Source organism: Neophocaena asiaeorientalis, unplaced genomic scaffold (genome assembly GCF_003031525.2).
Source record: "Neophocaena asiaeorientalis asiaeorientalis breed wild unplaced genomic scaffold, Neophocaena_asiaeorientalis_V1.1 scaffold1091, whole genome shotgun sequence".
NCBI lineage: Eukaryota > Metazoa > Chordata > Mammalia > Artiodactyla > Phocoenidae > Neophocaena > Neophocaena asiaeorientalis.
The window spans coordinates 100,320-119,629 of NW_020175444.1; the positions used below are offsets into that span (position 1 = coordinate 100,320).

Sequence of the window (19,310 nt, forward strand, 5' to 3'; positions counted from 1 at the left end):
TTCTTCATCCCTGAACAGACAGGGGACCCACTGATGAAGGAGGGCAAGGGTCTCGGGGTCCTTGGTTGGTAAAAGCATAAGTGGAGGGGGATGCAGAAAGGATGGCAAACGAGAGAGGAAGCGATGGGGACAAAAAGGGATGAGGACCCCTTTTACTGTAAAAAAAGGACTGACAGACGCGATGCAGAGCAAATGGGTCCCCAATTGAAGAATGACTTGGCAGGCCTTTCCGCACCCCCAAACAACCTCAAACCGAATGAAAGGGGAGAAGCTGAGTTTGGGGCTGCGTAAACCGAAGAAGACTAGGGTGAAATAAAACAGGGAGGGAAGCTTGTGAGCAAAGTGGACAAAAACGAAAAAGAAGGAAAGTTGGAAGTGGGAACTGGAAGAAAGGAGCTAGAAAGGAGCAGCTAGGAAAGGGGCAGCTCAGGAAGGGGCTTAGAAAAGGCCCCGAAATGGGGTACTGGAGAGGCGATGGGGGAGCGCTCGGAGTGAGGGCATCTTAGGAATGCCGGGGGAGATAAGAGATACCTCCAGGAGGGTGGAGGGTGGAAACGCGGAAGACAAGGCCCGGGAGCCGGGAAAGGGGGCTCTAAGCTGGGCCCCGGGAGGGGAGGGCAGAAAAAAAATGGGCCGGCCGGGGCGGACAGCTCGGTCACCTCAGGCTGCGGCCTCCTTCCCCGCGGGGCAGCGCCGCCGGCGGACAGACGGACTCCGCAACTCCCCGGCTCTCTCGCCTGCCCAAAGGCGCGCCCCTCCCCCGCACGGGCGCGCGCGCGCACACGCGGTCACTCGCAGTCTCTCTGGCCGGGTGGTTCCCGCGCCGCCTCCGGTAAGTGGGCGGGAGACACAAGCCTCCCGCAGCCCACACAGGCGGGCTCCAGCCGCAATGGAGACGCTTACCACGCCGACATCTGCACGCGCACTGTGACACGCGCCATTCTGACACGTGCTCTTTCACACTCCCCAAACATCAGGAGCCACACGCGCTCACACCCATACTTACCTGCCAGGACCACGTGGGAGAGTTAGTTAGAAGGGCTGATCCTCACCCGATGCAGCCGCAGAGTAGCAATGATGCCAGAATTTTTTTTAACCCTCTTACTGACTGGCCTAGACTGTCAATTCCTTAGCGTCAGAGACCACATCTGTGATGGCTCAGCAGTGCCTAGCACAGAATAGGCGCTCAATAAACTTCTGTTGAATAAGTGAGTGGATGTATGAATAAATGAATTAGACCTATTCACTATCTGTAATTTTAAAATTCCGACCCCTTGGTTTAAAGAATTTGTTCAAAGAATTTTACTGTAGTATGAAATCAAGTAGTATGTGTTTGTCTTTTAGTCCACAGTTAAAAACAGATCAGTGTACACACCACCTTCCCAAGGTTAGGAAATCCATTTGTTCTGTCCAAGTCCCTAGCACTGACCAGCATTCCTACCTTAATTTAAATGTGAACACACCTTGTGCAGCAGGAACTGTTCCACACTTACCCAGGATACAAAGCCTGAAACACGTTGTGCACAGAATGAATCAAGGATGTTGCTGGTCTTCTGGGCTTTGGCAGGACTCCTTATTCTCCAGTTTTTCTACTTCCCTGCCTCACCACGACCCTCCACAAATGCCCTCTCCCTCGGCCCCTTCCCAAAAATACCCCTACACTTTTCCTTGCTTTGTCTTTGGTTAGTTCCTAGAGAGCCAGTTGCTACCAGAAACCAGTCTGGCCTTTGAGGTTGGCAATGCCTACATACACAGAAGATACACACCTAATGGTGGATAAAATGTTGCCACTAGATTGGAGCATCTTGAAATTGTAAAGCCTCAACTTCTGTGTGTCAGAAAAGAAATTAACATCCTTCAACCTAGATTCGCGTTGCAGGCTCTCCTTGGAAATTCAAGCCTGTGGCTTCTGTACTCTAAATGGTAAATCCCCAATCCTGAGCAACCTTTGTATCTGGCTAAAATTGTAAATGCAAACTCTACATTTAGCAGATGTAATTCCTGTAGGCATTAATCAATCAAATTCAGAGTAACTTCCCTTCCACCAGTTTGATATCTCTATAGAAAACACGTTTTTAAAATTTCTGGGAATTGCATTAACTCTTTATAGTCCCCTTTCATCCTGGTGCCTTAGACTACTTAAGATTAATCATGAAGCCTGCTACATTGCCAGGAGGCAGTTTTATGAGTCTCTTCATATAGCCTGGTAAATGAGAAATTACAGAGGCCACATGACTAATGACTGGAGTAGGAAACTGCCCAAGATAGCAAGGCCTTTCCTTTGATTTCCTCCCTGTTTTAACAATTTTACTACTGACTCAGTCAAGAAAACATAAGGCCAGAAACAAGATGACAATGAAGTCAAAACCTATATAAACAGATTCGAACTGGATTTATTTATTCTACTATGGTGAATTACAGAATCTTGACAGTATTATTTTAGCACTGTTACTGGATTTGTGTGTTTTGTTTAAATGGAGGAGAAGCCTACCTCAGCTCTCACCTTTCCTTTTTTAAAGGGAAAAACACATTGGTGCAAAGCCCTATAAACCTCACTATAAGTTCTCTGGACTGGTAAAAGCAGGAAAAAGTCACGTCTTTTTCACATTTGATTTTTACAGCAGCTTCCTGTAAAACGCTGGAGCTCAAAACAAGCAAAGAAAATTACTCTGGTAATTAAAGGGTTACTGCTGTTATTGCTGCTAATCCAGTTTCGGGAAAGCTCCACATAGCCAGAAACAGGTAACCAAATCAAACTAAAGAGAAAAGCAGAGGGAAAAAGAACAGGGGGGTGGGGTATTACAGAGGACTTCTCAAATAAAAGAAAGCAATCACGGTGCAGAGTAAGTACTTTCTAGAGGCACCCAAGCCCACACAATCAGGAAAGGTCAGGAGAAAAACATGGTAAGTACCTGGAACCAAGCTTAAGGAAATACCCAAATGCCACAGCTTAGTCATAGAAGGAATTAGCTTCATGTGCTAGAAGGGAAGAAGTGGAGTGTTAGTGACTATGGAATAGTCATAAACTGTTCAGGTTTCTAAAGGTTATCTTACTGTTCACTAACTGTATTCAACATGGAGGAGGAAGTCAGTTCAAAGTTTGGAAGAGCGCGTATTTGTTACAGTTCAAGCTATTCCAAAAGGCAAGTCTCTGAATTCCTTATAGAACCAACTCTTGCTAATAATCACATAGAAATAGTCCTTTGGTTCCAACCTGCAGATAAGCGGTAGCCAGTTATGCCCTGCCTTTTAGATCCAGAGATAAAAGCTCATATACCAGACTTCACATAATGGGGCCAAAATCCAAAGAACTTGGATAGCCAACATTGGAAATACGGGGAAAGGAAAATTTTCATGAATTCACTTATTCACTCACTTTATTCATTCCTAATGGTTTCTGGGAACTTCAAGGGTTTTCTCTGTCCAATTCAAAGAGTTAACTCTCTAGAATAGAAGAGTCTTGATATATAAAATCTCATTCAACCTGGCACCTCCACAGTTTGATTTTGAAAGCCAATTCTAAGAGAAAAACTATAGTTTTCTCAGGTAACATGGGTCAGTAAAGGGGAGAGTCACTCTTTTTGAGATATAATTGAGATATAATTCACATACCATACATTACACCTATTTTAAATTGTAAAATTCAGTGGGTTTTAGTATATTTACAGAGTTGTGCAGCCATCACTGCCATCAATCTTGGAACATTTTCATCACTATCTCCCTTCTGAAAAAATCCCTGCATCCATTAGGAGGTCACTCTCCCTTCCCCCTAGCCTTAGGCAACCACTAATCCTTCTGTCTCTACAGATTTGCCTGTTCTAGACATTTCATATAAATGAAGTAATATAAGATGTGACCTTTCACATCTGGCTTATTTCACTTAGCTTGATGTTTTCAAGGTGCATCCATGTTGTAGCATGTATAGGTACTTCATTCCTTTTTATTGCCAAATAAAATTCTATTGTTTGAGTATACCACATTCCGTCTATCCATTCATCAGCTGGTGGACATTTGGGTTGTTTCCACTTCTTGACTCAGAAATAGAGCTGCTATAAACATTCATGTACTATAAGCTTTTGTGTGAACAAATCTTCATTTGCCTTGGGTATATACTTAGGAGTAGAATTAAATTGCTGGGTTATATGGTAACTCAATGTTTAACTTTCTGAGGAACTGCCAGACTGTTTTTCAAAGTGGCCGCTCCATTTTTACATTCCCACCAGCAGTGACAAGGAAAGATTTACTCTTAGATTCAGATGCCCCCTACCTGTTAGATGTGGGACCCTGCGCCAAGTATACAAACGCCTCCATTTGTCATCTGTAAACAGGAATAATGATAGTATCTACTTCACAGGGTTATAATGAAAAATAAATGAAACGATGTATGCTAATATTCCTGGTACAAAGTAAGCCCTCAGTAAATGTTATTAGTTCCCTTCCTTCTGCTTTTGGTATTTGGTTGGCAACATTTATTCTGTAATAAAGTCAGATAGAGATAAAATTATAACTCCCTGTTAACAATGTGATGCATACACATAGTTGGTGCTGAGTAAATATTTTTCATGGATAGTTGGAAAAGCAATAGCACTTGTATATATATATATATATTTTTTTGCGGTACCCGGGCCTCTCACTGTTGTGGCCTCTCCCATTGCGCAGCACAGGCTCCGGATGCGTAGGCTCAGCGGCCATGGCTCACGGGCCTAGCCACTCCGCCACATGTAGGATCCTTCCAGACTGAGGCACGAACCCGTATCCCCTGCATTGGCAGGCGGACTCTCAACCACTGCGCCACCAGGGAAGCCCTGTATATTGTTTTAATACCAAAATAATTTTTTTTTTTTTCTACCTCTTGTGGAACTAAGACCTAGACTACAGGAGGAAAAAGCATAGAAACACATCAGCTTTTTGTTTGGTCAAGATTTTTTAGATTTTCCCTCAAACATTTTTTTTTAATTTCTCCATCTTTTTATTTTGAAGAGTTTCAAATATACAGAAAAATTAAAAGAATATTACAATCATCACTCATACACTCACCATCTAGAATCAACAATTGTTAAAGTTTTGAGCATTTGCTTTATCTATATGTGTGTGTCTTTTGTTAAGCTATTTGAGAGTAAGTTGCATACATCAACACATTGCACCCCTAAATGCTCTAGCCTGCCTCTTCTAAAAATAAGAGCTTTTTCCAATATTACCAAATGCCATTACCACACTTAAGAAGATAAGGTATAAGTCCCTAAATCTTTCACTGTCCGGCCAATACTCAGTTTTTCCAAGTTCTCCTTGAAATATCTTTTACAGATAACTAGAACAAAGATCCAATCAAGATCTTTTCTAACCTAGATCCAATCAAGTTTCACTCATTGCCTTATTGTTATGTCTTACAAGCCAGCTTTGCTTTTAATCAGTCTGAGCGCCTGTGACTATTTTGAATCTCTAACATCAGCAGAGAAAAAAAATGTTTTGTTGTTGTTTTCAGATTTAAGCTCAGCTGGTGTACCTCTGTCCTACCCAGCCACCTTCTTTGTCTTGATTCTGAGTAAGCCTGAGATGGTTAATAGTATAAAACTGTGTGTTACTTTTGAAGCGTGATAATATCCAACTAAACAGAATGGATATTGATTGTCGTAGACATTACTTATTTTGGCTCCTCAATATCTATTTCTCTCTCTCTCTCTTTTTTTAATACTACCTTGAATGTTCTAGCCATGTAGCCTATTGGTTATTGGCCATGGATGGATCAATCAGTTTATCCTATCTCCCATAGTGATTAGTCCAGGGAAGGATCCATGACCCAAGTCAAGCCAATCAGGGAAGACACAATAGGGCTTATGACTGAACTATTGAGAGAGTAAAGTTTCTCTTTCCTGCTAGACCTAAAGAAGGAATCCTATAATTTCATGGACTACAGACAGCCATCCTGGATCCAAAAGGGAAGAGCCAGTCTGAAAATTTTCCAGAGGAAGTAAAAGAACCTGAGGCGTCAAAAGAAACCAGGACCTGGTCACAGTGTATAAGCACTGATCTAAACCTCATCTGCAGCCAGCATGTCCACCCCCTATTCTTTAATTACATTAGTCAATAAATTATCTTTTTTGCTTAAACCAGTTTGGGTTGTGTTTTCTGTTATCTGCAGTGAAAAAAGTCCCAAGACCTTCAATCCTTTTAATTTGCTGATCAGTATAATATGCTGTTATGAAGATAAGGAAGTAACTACAAAAAATGATGATGATAAGTACAAAGAAACACAATTGTACAACTGAACAAGTTATTGAGAAACACAGCCATTTAACTACTATCCAGAAATAGAACGTTGCTAATACTCAGAAGTCTCCCATGTATTCCTTCCTATTCAAAACTGTCTCAGTAACCACAAAGTTAACCATTTTTCTGATGTAATATAGTGACTTCCTCTTCTTTGTTTGACCACCTAAGTATGAATCCCTAAATACTGTAGTTTCCTTTGCCTGTTGGTGAATTTTTTATACATGAAATAATATGGTAACTGTTGTTTTGTGTCAGGCTTTTTCTGCTTTATATTGTGTTTGAGATTCAGTTATATTCTTGGGTGAAACTGCAGTTCATTCATTTTCACTTCAGTATAGAATTCTATCTTATGAATATAACACTATTATTTATTTATTCTTCTATTTATGAACATTTGGATTCAGGAACACCCAGATTCCAGTTTGATGCTACTATGAATGATGCTGATATCAACATTTCTGCAGTTGTCTCCTGGTGCACATGTGCACACATTTCTCTTGAAGAGAACTGCTGGCCCAAGGGTCCGCAGGTGTTCAACCTTCTTAGATAACTCCAAACTGTCTTCCAAGATGTTTGCACCAATTTACACTCTCAACAGCACTCTGTCAGGGTTCCTATTACTCTATATTCTAGACTGCAATTAAAGTTGTCAGTCCTGTTAATTTTAGCCATTCCAGGGGAGTTTTTAGCTTGCATTTCCCTAATTGCTGATGAGGTCAAGTTTGTTTTCATATATTTGGTGGCCTTTTATATTTCCTCTTTTGTGAATTGTTCAAGTCTGTTACCCAGTTTTCTCCTGGGTTATTTATCTTTTGCTTTTTGTTTTGTAATCCTTTGTATATTCTGAATGGAAACCCCTTGTTAATTATATATGCTGCAAAAATCTTCTTTTGTTCTGTAGCTTCCCTTTTCATTCTCTAAGTGGTATTTTTTTAATGAACATAATTTATTCATTTAAATTTAATATTTTTATGTTTAATACTTGTTTTAAGCATGTTTTCCTCCTTCTCCATAGAGCCTTCCCTGTCATAAATCAAGTGTACATATCTGAGGAGCTCTGTTTCTGAACTTTCTGTTCCAAACAACTGATTTGTTTGTCTATGCTTGTGCCAATACCAACAGTTTCAATTACTCTGGCTAAAGAAGAAGTCTTGATATGTGGTAGAACAAGTCTTCGCACCAGGTTTCCTTTCTTCTGTTTTGTTTTCTTCAAGAGGATCTTGGCTCTTTGCATTTTCTTATCAATTTTGGAGTCAAATTTGGAATTTTGGCTTGTTGAGTTTTCCAAGACACCACTGAGATTTTAAGTTTTCAGCATAGAGGTCTTGCATATCTTTTATTACATAAATTCCTAAGATATTTGAGGATTTTTATGCTATCACTAACGATAATTTAAATTGTATTTTGTTAGACTTTGAGGATATGACAGTACATCTCAAGAGTCCCTGCCTTCCAGAACTTCCAGTCTCATGAGGTTAGGGACAAACACAGAAATGGCTTTAATACGAAGTGGACTGCATTGGTTATGACAGGTAGGCAAAGGTTACCATGGAAATACAAATAAAAGAGATTAGCCCATTCTATGGGGTCATGGGGTGGGAGGAAGGGAGAGACATTCTAAGTGTTGAAAATAGACAAGGGTCAGCTAGGTGAGTAAAAGGTAAGGCAAATAGAGGGGGAGGAGAGAACATACTTCACACACACATTTCAGAATGGTAAGATGGAACACTTCCTACCTCAGTGACAAATGAGGTGCCAAAACAACAGATTCAGAGACTAGCATAAGTATAAGGCAAATTCCCCCATGGCCATAATTTATAAAAGGAATGTGAGTCAACTAGTTCCAAGACTCCCCAGTGCTCAACATCACTAATCATTAGAGAAATGCAAATCAAAACTACAATGAGGTATCACCTCACACCAGTCAGAATGGCCATCATTAAAAAATCTACAAACTATAAATGCTGGAGAGGGTGTGGAGAAAAGGGAACCCTCTTGCACTGTTGGTGGGAATGTAAATTGATACAGCCACTATGGAGAACAGTATGGAGGTTCCTGAAAAAACTAAAAATAGAACTACCATATGACACAGCAATCCCACTACTGGGCATATACCCTGAGAAAACCATAATTCAAAATGAGTCATGTACCACAATGTTCATTGCAGCTCTATTTACAATAGCCAGGACATGGAAGCAGCCTAAGTGTCCAGCAACAGATAAATGAATAAAGATGTGACACATATATACAATGGAATATTACTCAGCCATAAAAAGAAACGAAATTGAGTTATTTGTAGTGAGGTGGATGGACCTAGAGTCTGTCATACAGAGTGAAGTAAGTGAGAAAGAGAAAAACCAATACTGTATGCTAACACATATATATGGAATCTATATACATATTTGAATCACTTTGCTATACACCTGAAACTAACATGACATTGTAAATCAACTATATGTCAGTTAAAAAACAAAACAAAACGAAAAAAGCCAGCTAGCTTCCTCTACTTGAAGTAGCAGTAGGGTGCTGATTGTTCAGATTCTACAAAATAACTAGTAACCAGTGTGGAAGCAGCCTGCGCACTCTGCAACCAGGGCCCTATTCTAGTCACTGTATGCAGTAGTTTCCCAGAGCGATTAGAGAATCAGTGATACTGTGAGTCCTCTTCTATCAATTATATCACTTTCTGTTATATGTCCTTATATCCTTTTCAATAAAAAGTTTCAGGTGGCCTCCACCCAGGTGGGGTCTGATGTAGCTGCTGGTTGACCACAGGCCTTCACACATGGAGAGAACTCTCACGTTTTGAACAGAGATGGAGGTATTTAACTAATCTCTTAACTAGACACATTCTAATTACAAATCAAGACTGTTATTTGTGACTTAAAATGAGTAGCACTGTCCATTAATTAAGATGTCTTGGGATTTGCCCAAGTTTGCATTGGAGAGCAGGGCAAAATTAGCTCTTCTGAATAAAAATGCTAAGGGCTAGTGGGTGACAAAATTGGGTTGTGCTTTGACTACATCACGAATATTGCTAGGTATGCCCAGAAAGTGAAGTACATGCAAGAAATGACAAGCATACAATTATGACAGGATCTCAGATTTACAGAGGGAAAGTGGGGAGAGATAAGGTAAACTGGGGTCTATTTGGGAGTTAAGGAAAGACTTTCCAAGCCATACTATGGAGTTTGGACTTTAACAGGAAATGGAGCACCGCTGAGGAGTTTGTGCAGGAGAGTAGTTTGTATTGGGCATTCACTCTGCTCTAGGTTCTGTACTAGGTGGTTTACATGAATTATCACACTTAATCTCACAAAAACCCTAGGAAGTAGATAGGATAATTATCTCCATCCTTAAAGTGAGGGAACTGAGGTAGAGAGAGGTCAAGTAACTTGCCTGATGTCACACAACTAACTAGTCAAGAGCAGAGCTCAGTGGTGCTTTGTGACCACCTAGAGGGGTGGGATAGGGAGGGTGGGAGGGAGGGAGACGCAAGAGGGAAGAGATATGGGAACATATGTGTATGTATAACTGATTCACTTTGTTATAAAGCAGAAACTAACACACCATTGTAAAGCAATTATACTCCAATAAAGATGTTAAAAAAAAAAAAAAGAACAGAGCTCAGATTCAACGCAGACGCATCTGGGTTGGTTGTGTTGTGTCCCTGACCACACTGTACCCCGGCCTCTGTTGGACTGACTGTACCAGAGAGCTAATTGAGTTTGTTCACGAGGCACATCTCAGAGTCTAGAACACAAACTCCGCTGGTCTCCCTTTGGTAATGAATACATTGGTATTAGTTTTCCCTAAACTATCTATATAAACCGGAAGGAGAGTAACACTTCAGGAGTATTCCCTGTGAGCACTCTTTGATGTCTGTACAAGGTTGCACAAATTGAGAAAGTTTGCCTTGGGCCATAGACTTCAGAGTACAGTGTGGAAAATTGCCTTTTCTTAAATAGGAAATAGAGATGGTGGTTAAGAGAGTGGAGTCGGGAGTTATTCCACCTGGATTCACAGCCTGGTTCTGCCACTTCCCAGTTGTGTGAGTTTGAGCAAGTTATTCAACCTTCCTGTGCCTAATTTCCCATGTAATAACACCTACCTTGTAGATTAAATTTTATACACACACACACGCACTATACATATATTGCTTAGAACAAGGCCTAGCACAAGAAAAGCAGCAGTAACTATAGTTATTGTTATTATCGTTGTTTCTATTTTGGCTCATCTTGCTAATAACTTCACTATTCAAAGATATAAAGATACTAAATGTCAGTCAATATTTATTAAGCACATTCATAGCCATTTGTTAGATGGTAGATAAGATATAAATGAATCAGAACACACAATTCCTGCAGATGTTAAGTATGATATAAATGAAACAGATAATTCCTGCCTTCAAGCCTCTTATTGATGTTAGATGGATGGACTACTTATGATGCCTTGTATTAAATCTACTTTGTGTGTATTTTCTCCTTTGCTTGATTATAAACTCTTTCAAGGTATGAACCAATGTTTATTTTTCTTTTGAATCTCTCACCTTCTCTCCCTTCCGCTTAGGATATTGTATATAGCTAAGTCTTTTAAAATCTGGTTGAGTGAACATGAAGCAAATGAGGAACAAATTTATAGGGTTACACACCGTTGGGACAGTATAAATGCAATGACTTCATGCTTAGTCTCTCTCCCCCATTCACTGATAACTTTACACCTGGCTCACTGAGTCCCTCTCTGTCTCTGCTTATGTCCTCATTCTTGGTGACTTCAACAACCACACAGATAATCCATGTGTTTTTTATTCTTTTTTTATTATTATTGAGGTGAAATTTACGTATGATGAAATCAACCATTTTAAAGTGAAAAATTGAGTGACATTTACAATGTTGTACAACTACCACCTCTACCTAGTTCCAAAACATTTTCATCACCCCAAAAGGAAACCCCATACTTATTAAGCAATTGTTTCCCATTCTCCCCTTCCCAATCTCCTAGTTTAAACCTCCCACTTAAATGATCTTTTTCTCCAACCCACCTACATCCATAGTTACCTCTCAAACTGTCTTTAACATCAACTTCCAAAACCTTTATTTCAAGCATCTTTCTCTCTGGTCACTCCTACAAACATTCTGATTCTGTTTTTTATAGTGCTTACACTCGTGTTCTTCTCAGCATCAAGCTTCCAATCCACTGAGCAGACCAACTCTTTATACACCCCTTTTAGGTCTTTACATCTCTCTTTACCCACCATAAATTCTCTAGTCTACCATTTAAATTCTTGCCTGTAAATGTTCTTAACTTTCTCTCCCCTCTATCAGCTCTGCAGCTGACAGGCTGATATTGCTGCATAAACTGCACAACCGATCACTAATCTCAAAGCTTAGCCCTCAGCACTGCTCCACAAACCCACTGCATTATTCTGATAAGTTATTCTCCATTCCCCAGAGTGGCTCACTCTACTTTCTACTCAAACCTCCAATACCACCCACCCTCTGTCTCCTCCACTCACTTTCAGCTGAGTGAGTAGCTGAGAAAATAGAAACAATCTATCAAACTCCTCATCCTTCCACTGGGAATCTACCAGCTTTAGAATGATATTCTGGGCCTTCCTTATTCTTACAGTGGGAGAAATTTCCCTGCTCCTATCAAAGACCAGATCTCTACCAGTGATCTGAATCTCAGCCTCTCTGGCTTTCTAAGGACTTAAAAATCTGCAGTAATTCCCTTTCTCCTCTGTACTGTCAACTTTTCTCCATACTGGATAATTGCCACCAGCAATATAAACATACTTAGGTTGGCAATCTTTAGAAAAACGTTTTCCTGACTTCACGCCCCACTACCATCATCCCCACAGTGAACATGGTCTGAAAAGCTGTCTATAGCTACTGTCTCAACTTCCTTACCCCCCATTCTCCCCTCAATCAGCTCCAGTCAGAATTCCATCCCAAATATTCAGCTGAAACTGTTCCAAGCAAGGGCATCAAAGACTTCCTCATTGTCATACCCAATGGTCCCTTGTCAGACCTCATCTTATTCTACTTCTCAGCAGCATCCCATGGGTCCATCAGTCCTTCTTTGGAAAACACTTCCATTTCTTGATTTCTGCATTGAATTTCCAGGGTTGCTGTAACATATTACCACCAATGGGCGCCTTAAAACAACAGAAATTTATTTCCTAACAGTTTTGGAGGCTGAGAGTCCAAAATCAAGGTATTGACAGCGCCATGCTCCCTCTGAAGGCTCTAGGGAAGACTCACACCTTGCCTCTTCCTAGCTTCCGGCAGCCCCTAGAAATCCTTGGTGTCCCTTGGCTTATAGATGATGTATCCATCATCACATGGCCTTTATACAGGACATCAGTCTTTAGATCCAGGGCACATCATAATCTAGTAAAAAGCTCATCTGAACTTAACTAACTATACGTACAAAAACTTTATTTCCAAATATGGTCACATTCTGAGATTCCAGATAGACATGAATTCTGCGGGGGGTGGGGGGACGGGGACACACACACACACACACACACACACACACACACACACACACACACACACACACACACACACACTATTCAACCCAGTACATGTTCTGTGACTGTGCAGTCTGCTGGCTTTCCTCCTACTTCCTGGCTGGCTCCTTCTTGCTCTTCTTTGGTAGCAACTTTGTTTCCCCTGCCTCAGCTCAAAACGTTGCAACCACCCAAGGCTTGGCCCAGGGTCCCCTTGCCTTCTCTAAATGCACTCTCTCATGAGGGAATATTATCCAATACCATGATTTTGAAATTCCACTGATGACTTCCAAATTTATGCTCCAGCCCTCACCTATACTCAAATCCCAGCCACATATTGATGATAGTAGTTAACATTTATTGAATACTTACCATGTGCCAGGTCCTATAGTGAGTGCTTTATATGTATTAATTCATTTAATCCTTAAAACAAACTTATGGGTTGAGTGCTCTTTTTATCCCTAATTCATAGATGAAGAAACTGAAGCACAAAGGGGTTAAGTAAATTGTTCAAGCCCACATAGCAAGGAGAAGCCAGGATTTGAAGCTAGGTAAATTGGGTCCAAAGTCTTCTCTCTTCTCTCTTGACCACTACATACTCTGGCTTTCTACTGGGCTCCAGGCTCACATATTCAACTATACACTTGACATCTGTGCCTAGATGTCTAATAGACATCTTAGACATGAACTAAATAGAATGTCCCTTAATCTTAAACTACCATCTTAATCTTTCCTTCCCTGTTTCCGCATCTCAGTATATGGCACCACCAACACCCAGTTGCTCAAATTAAAATGTGTAGAAATCAAATTTAATTCTGCTCTTTCCCCATCCACCCTTTCCTCCATTACCACCCCCAACAAATCCATCAGTGAGCCAATCAATTAATCAATAAATCCCTGATCTGTCCATTTCTCTACATTTTCACCACCATTCCAGTTCACACTGAGTTATCATCATCTCTCGAGTTACTGCAATTACCTTCTACCTGGTCTTTCTGCTTTCACTTTTGTAGTCTATCTGTAATCCAGCAGCTAAATTAGTTTTTTGAAACATAAATCAGAATGACACACCCAAGTTTCAAAGCCTCCAAAGTACCTGCTTACATTTAGAATAAAATGCACACTTTTATTCTTAGCCTACAAGTCCCTGCTTGATCTGGCCCTGCTCACCACTCTGCCCTCAATCCTACCACTCTCTTTTTTGCTCATGCAGCTCCAGGCACGCCCTCACCCCTGCTTTTCCAGAACACCCTAACCTTGTGCCTGTACCAGGTCCTTTTTACCTGTTCATCTTCAAGCTGGAAATGCTGTCATAAATGCTCTACCCTAATATCATCTTCCCACTATGCAGGTCTCAGCTCAGAGTCCTTTTCTGAACCCTTGTTTAATTTTGTTCCCCAATCACTCTCTATCACACCGCCCTATGTTTGTGTTTTAATAGTATTTATCACTATTTGAAAATACCTTATTTATATATTTGTTTATTTGAATAGAGACATCCTCTGTCTTAATTACAGTTATATCCTCAATGCCTAGAATGGTGTCCAAGGCATAGCAACTGTTCTGTATATATTTTAAAATGGATGAATGAATGAAAATGAGTGAATATATGAGTGAGGTCAATCACGGAAGGCTGTTTGGAGGTCAGTTTTAAATCATAGTCTGAAAGTAGGGAAGATGATGAATTATTAGAGTGGCAAAAGAACATTTTTAGCAAAGAAGATATTCAAAGAAGTGATCCAGTCTTGAATAAGTGACAAACAGAGGCCAGTAACCATACTAATTCAGGTGATGTGGAAAGTTGGTCAATACCCAAGTAAAATTAGTTTATCAGAGCAGGGAGTCATCATCATTTGGTTAATCATACTGAACATCAACTTAAGGAGTTTAAATTCATTTATGCCTTCAACAGATATTTATTGAGTTTCTGCTGGGTGCTAGGTACCATCTAGGTGCTTTTTATACAATCATGAGCAAGAGAGATATAATCTCTGTCCTCATGGTGTTTACAGTCTAGTGGAAGATTGACATCAAATAATAATATTCCATAAACATTTGCAATTGCCAAACAAACCACGAAAGTGTATGCTGGGTTAATATTTTGATAACGTTAATCAATGTGGTTTCTGTTCCCAGTATTTTCTGTTCCCCTTTGGTCCTTACTCATTCACTCAGCTTAGTATTCTGTATGTAATGACTCAGAAAAGGTATGACACAGCGGAACCCAATATATAACTAACAGTAATCTTGTCCCAGCTTTTGTCTTTAAAATCCCAGTCTTCAGGAGGCACAGAATATAACTCTGGCATGAAGAGTGATTTTGGAAAATACTTGATGAGTCAAAGCAAATCTTCCTGGCCCAAAGACTAGCACATTTCCAGGTTGGAGAAGAGGAGAATCAGATGGGAAGTGATCAGAGCTTAGATGTTGCTGGATCTCTGGGCAAAGGAGCCTCTATCCTATCTCATTGCCAGCCCATGATCTGGTGAATGACAGAAATCCAAGGTAGGTTTGTGGTGCATGAAACCAGAAGAGAATGGTGGTCCCCTTCTCACATGGAGCCCAGCAAGCCGACCAACCTCAGAGTAGAAATGGCTTTGTGATAGGTCTAGGCACTTGACTTTTGAAGCCTCGCTTAGTCGCCAGTGCTTCTCTTTGGTGCAGAAAAGCAAAGTGATCCAAGGGCACGGAGGAACAAAACTCAAAAAAAGCTTAGTAATGTTTTGCTGACAGCAAGCCTGTCGTTTTCCAACAACAAACAATTCTCTAATTCTCTGATACCAACAGGGTGTCCAACAATTCAATTCAATTCTGATCCTAACTATGTGGAATTAGTGCCTACACATAAGTTAAGGGAGTTTGTGGCTCAGGCCAACAAAAATGCCCCTACTTTGCATGCCAGCCACAAATGGGATCCCCAAGCTACTCACACCTGCCCAGCTGATTACGCATTTGGGAATTCCCACTCTTCCCCTTTCCCCAGGTTCAGTAACTCACTAGAACAACTCATAAAACTAAGGAAAGCTCTATACCTACCATTACAGTTTTACTATAAAGATACAACTCAGAAACAGCCAAATGGAAGAGATGTATGAGGCAAGGGGTGGGGGTGGGGTGAGGCATACATAGAGAGCTTCTATGTCCTCCTTGGGTGCACCATCCTCCCAGCACATGGATGTGTTCGTTCACCAACCTGGAAGATCCCCAAACCTTGCTGTTCCGAAGATTTATTAAAGCTTCATTACATAGGCATGATTGATAAAGTCACTGACCACTGGTGACTGAACTCAATCTATATAGCCCCTCTTCCCTCCCCAAGGTTGGAGGTGTGGCTGAAAGTTCCAAACTTCTAATCATGTGGTTGGTTCCTCTAGTGACCAGCCCCCATCCTGAAGCTATCTAGAAGCCAAGAATCACCTCATGAGCATAATTTCAGGTATGCAGGAAAGGGGCTTGTTATGAATAACAAAAGACATTCCTATCAGAAATTCCCAGGGTTTTAGGAGTTCTCTGCCAGGAACCAGGAACAAAATTCTGGCTACGGGGATTCTGGCTACAGAATCCCTGTTATAATGAACAAACAGGCCTCAGTGTGCTGGGAGAACACAAAAGCCTAAGTCCCAGACAAATCATGGGTCAATTTGTATCCTAATTGCCATCCTGCCTGAAAGATAACCCCAAATTGCTTGGTTTAGTGTAACTGTCTGCTTCATCTGTCCATTTTAATTCCAGGAAGTTTTTGTTTGTTTTTTTTTTTTTTTGCGGTACGCGGGCCTCTCACCGCCGTGGCCCCTACCGCCGAGGAGCACAGGCTCCGTACGCGCCGGCTCAGCGGCCATGGCTCACGCGCCCAGCCGCTCCACAGCATGTGGGATCCTCCTGGACCGGGGCACGAACCAGTGTCCCCTGCATCGGCAGGCGGACTCTCAGCCACTGCGCCACCAGGAAAGTCCTATGACTGTCTTATATTTGTAAAAGTATGGGTGCATTCTGAACTGTCATATATATTTTTTAAACTTTTTACTTTATATTGGAGTATAGTTGGTTAACGTTGTTGTGTTAAGTTTCAGGTGTACAACAAAGTGATCCAGTTATACATATACATGTATCTATTCTTTTTCAAATTCTTTTCTCAAAAGAATTTGTAGGTTGTTACAGAATATTGAGCAGAGCTCCCTGTGCTATACAGTATGTCCTTGTTGGTTATCCATTTTAAATATATCAGTGTGTACATGTCAATCCCAAATTCCCTAACTATCCTTCCCTGCCACACTTTGCCCCTGGTAACCATAAGTTCATTCTCTAAGTAATTCCAGGAAGGTTTAGAATTGCAATTAGAGATAATGGAGTAAATGATGATAACTGATTAATTCAAACTTATTATATTGATATATTGTGGTAAGTAGAGGAGTAATAGGGGTATGCTTGCTGTTTAGAATACTTGTAGTGTTTTGGAGAATTTTGTATATTAGCAAATCAAACAGAATTGCCTGTGATTTCAAATTGTAGTATAAATTGAACAATCATTTGATTTGTGATTTTAAGTTCAGTTAATAAGAACATTTTACTAAATTTAAAGACAGTATTGAAATACTTAAGAGAATCTAATATTCACCATATTTATGTGTTTAATATATTAGTTACTTAAATTATTTTTGTTAGACAATTGAATGACAAAATAACAATTACACTAAATTTATAAATGTAATTTAAAATGTTTGAGAAGCTAAAATTAAGTTTGTAAATGACCTCACACATTAATGAAGGTCTCCTTAAAAGTAAACGCAAAAAGTCTTGTCTAGTGGCTTCCCTGGTGGCACAGTGGTTAAGAATCCGCCTGCCAACGCAGGGGATACGGGTTCGAGCCTTGGTCCGGGAAGATCCCACACGCCGCAGAGCAGCTAAGCCCGTGCACCACAACTACTGAGCCTGCGCTCTAGAGCCCAGGAGCCATAACTACCGAGCCCACGTGCCACGACTACTGAAGCCTGTGCGCCTAAGGTCCGTGCTCCGTGACAAGGGAAGCCACCGCAATGAGAAGCTGGCACCACAACAAAGAGTAGCTCATGCTCACCACAATGAGAGAAAGCCCGCGCGCAGCAATGAACACCCAACACAGACAAAAATAAATAAATTTATTTATGGAAAAAAAAAAGTCTTGTCTACTTATAAATAGAGCAATGTATTTTTATTTTGAATTCAGAGGCTTGTGGACAAAAAATATTGCCAGCTATTTCAGTAAACAAAGAATGTTGCCTGCCATTCCAGTAAACTACAAATGTTGCCCACAATCAAGCCATCAGCCACTGCAGGTGTCTCCAACGGTACACCCTGACAGGAATTCATGATGGAGAAAACAGGATGCCGGCCCTAGATAGTTAAGATGCATTTCTAAGGAATGATTTCAGTGAGCTCAGACTTTTGCATCTTCCCATACTTAGAGAAGCGCTAAAATCATTAACTTGAAATGTCTGTTTTTTTTAAGATTAGCAACAATTTTTTCATGTTTGACAGCTATTTTTTTTTTCCAGCCAGAACTCCTATATATCCTGGTTCCTCCTTTAAGTTTTATGAGCTATTTGAGAGGCTGTCTCCTGGGCTATAGTCCGTAGTAAGATCCCCGAATAAAACATAACCCGCAAATTTTAGGTTGTTCATTTTTCTTCAGTCAACAGGCTTAAAGATGAATAGATTTTTGATATTATAACCTTAAGTGGAGTATTAAATTTTAAAATCAAACTAATCATTGCTAATCTTTTCTAGACACAAAAACTGCCACCAAAAAGCTCACACTGACAGAACCCACTATAGTACCTTGAAGACAAAGAGTATGATGCCATGAAAGAGAGTAATTGAAGGAGTTTAATTTAGATTAGGGGTTCAAGGAAGGCTTCTCTAAGAAAATGTGTTGTGAGCAGAAACCTCAGAAAAAGGGCTTACCAGGGAAAGAACAAGGAGAGGGGAGTTCCAGGTGGGATCCTGGAAAGAGTTTGGTGGGGTGGAGGAACTGAACAAGTCCAGTGTACCTGGAACAAAATGAATCAGAGGGAAAGAAACACAGATGGGGCTGGATGGAGAGGGAGTTTGGGCCTGGTCATACAGACTTTCGGAGGTCATGTTAAGTCATCTATTATACAAATACAAATACTATACAAATTCCTAAATGTAATGGAAAACCACTGAGGATTTTAAAGAGAGGCCATAGGTGCTGAGTATGGACACTGCTGAAAAAGTCCCTAGTGTGGCACATCGCCTCCCTGAAGGTGACACAGTAAAATTAGGGTTTTTAAAAGAACACTCTGGGTACTGTGTGGAAAAGAATTATAGGGCCAGAGTGGAAGAAGGGAGCTCATTTAAATGGCTAATGCAGTCTTCAATCAAGTGGTCTAGCATAATATTTGTGATAGGGAAAATTGGACAGATCATATTTGCTGTTTCCATGGTAGGCAGTAGAAGCTCAGGTAGATTCCTAAATTTGAGAGCAACCTGTTTTAAATGTGCTTTAGAAAAATTAATCTTCCAGCCA

At 40.6% G+C, this 19,310-nt stretch overlaps 1 protein-coding gene across 1 annotated transcript in view; it reads right to left on the reverse strand.

Moving 5' to 3' along the window:
• Nucleotides 1-743, reverse strand: part of RNF145 (ring finger protein 145) — a 64,176-nt gene extending 63,433 nt beyond the window's left edge. The window contains exon 1 of the mRNA XM_024768050.1: nt 660-743. The gene's annotated coding sequence lies outside the window, so the exon portion shown is untranslated. The remainder of the gene's footprint in view (nt 1-659) is intronic.
• Between the last annotated feature and the right edge of the window lie 18,567 nt (nt 744-19,310).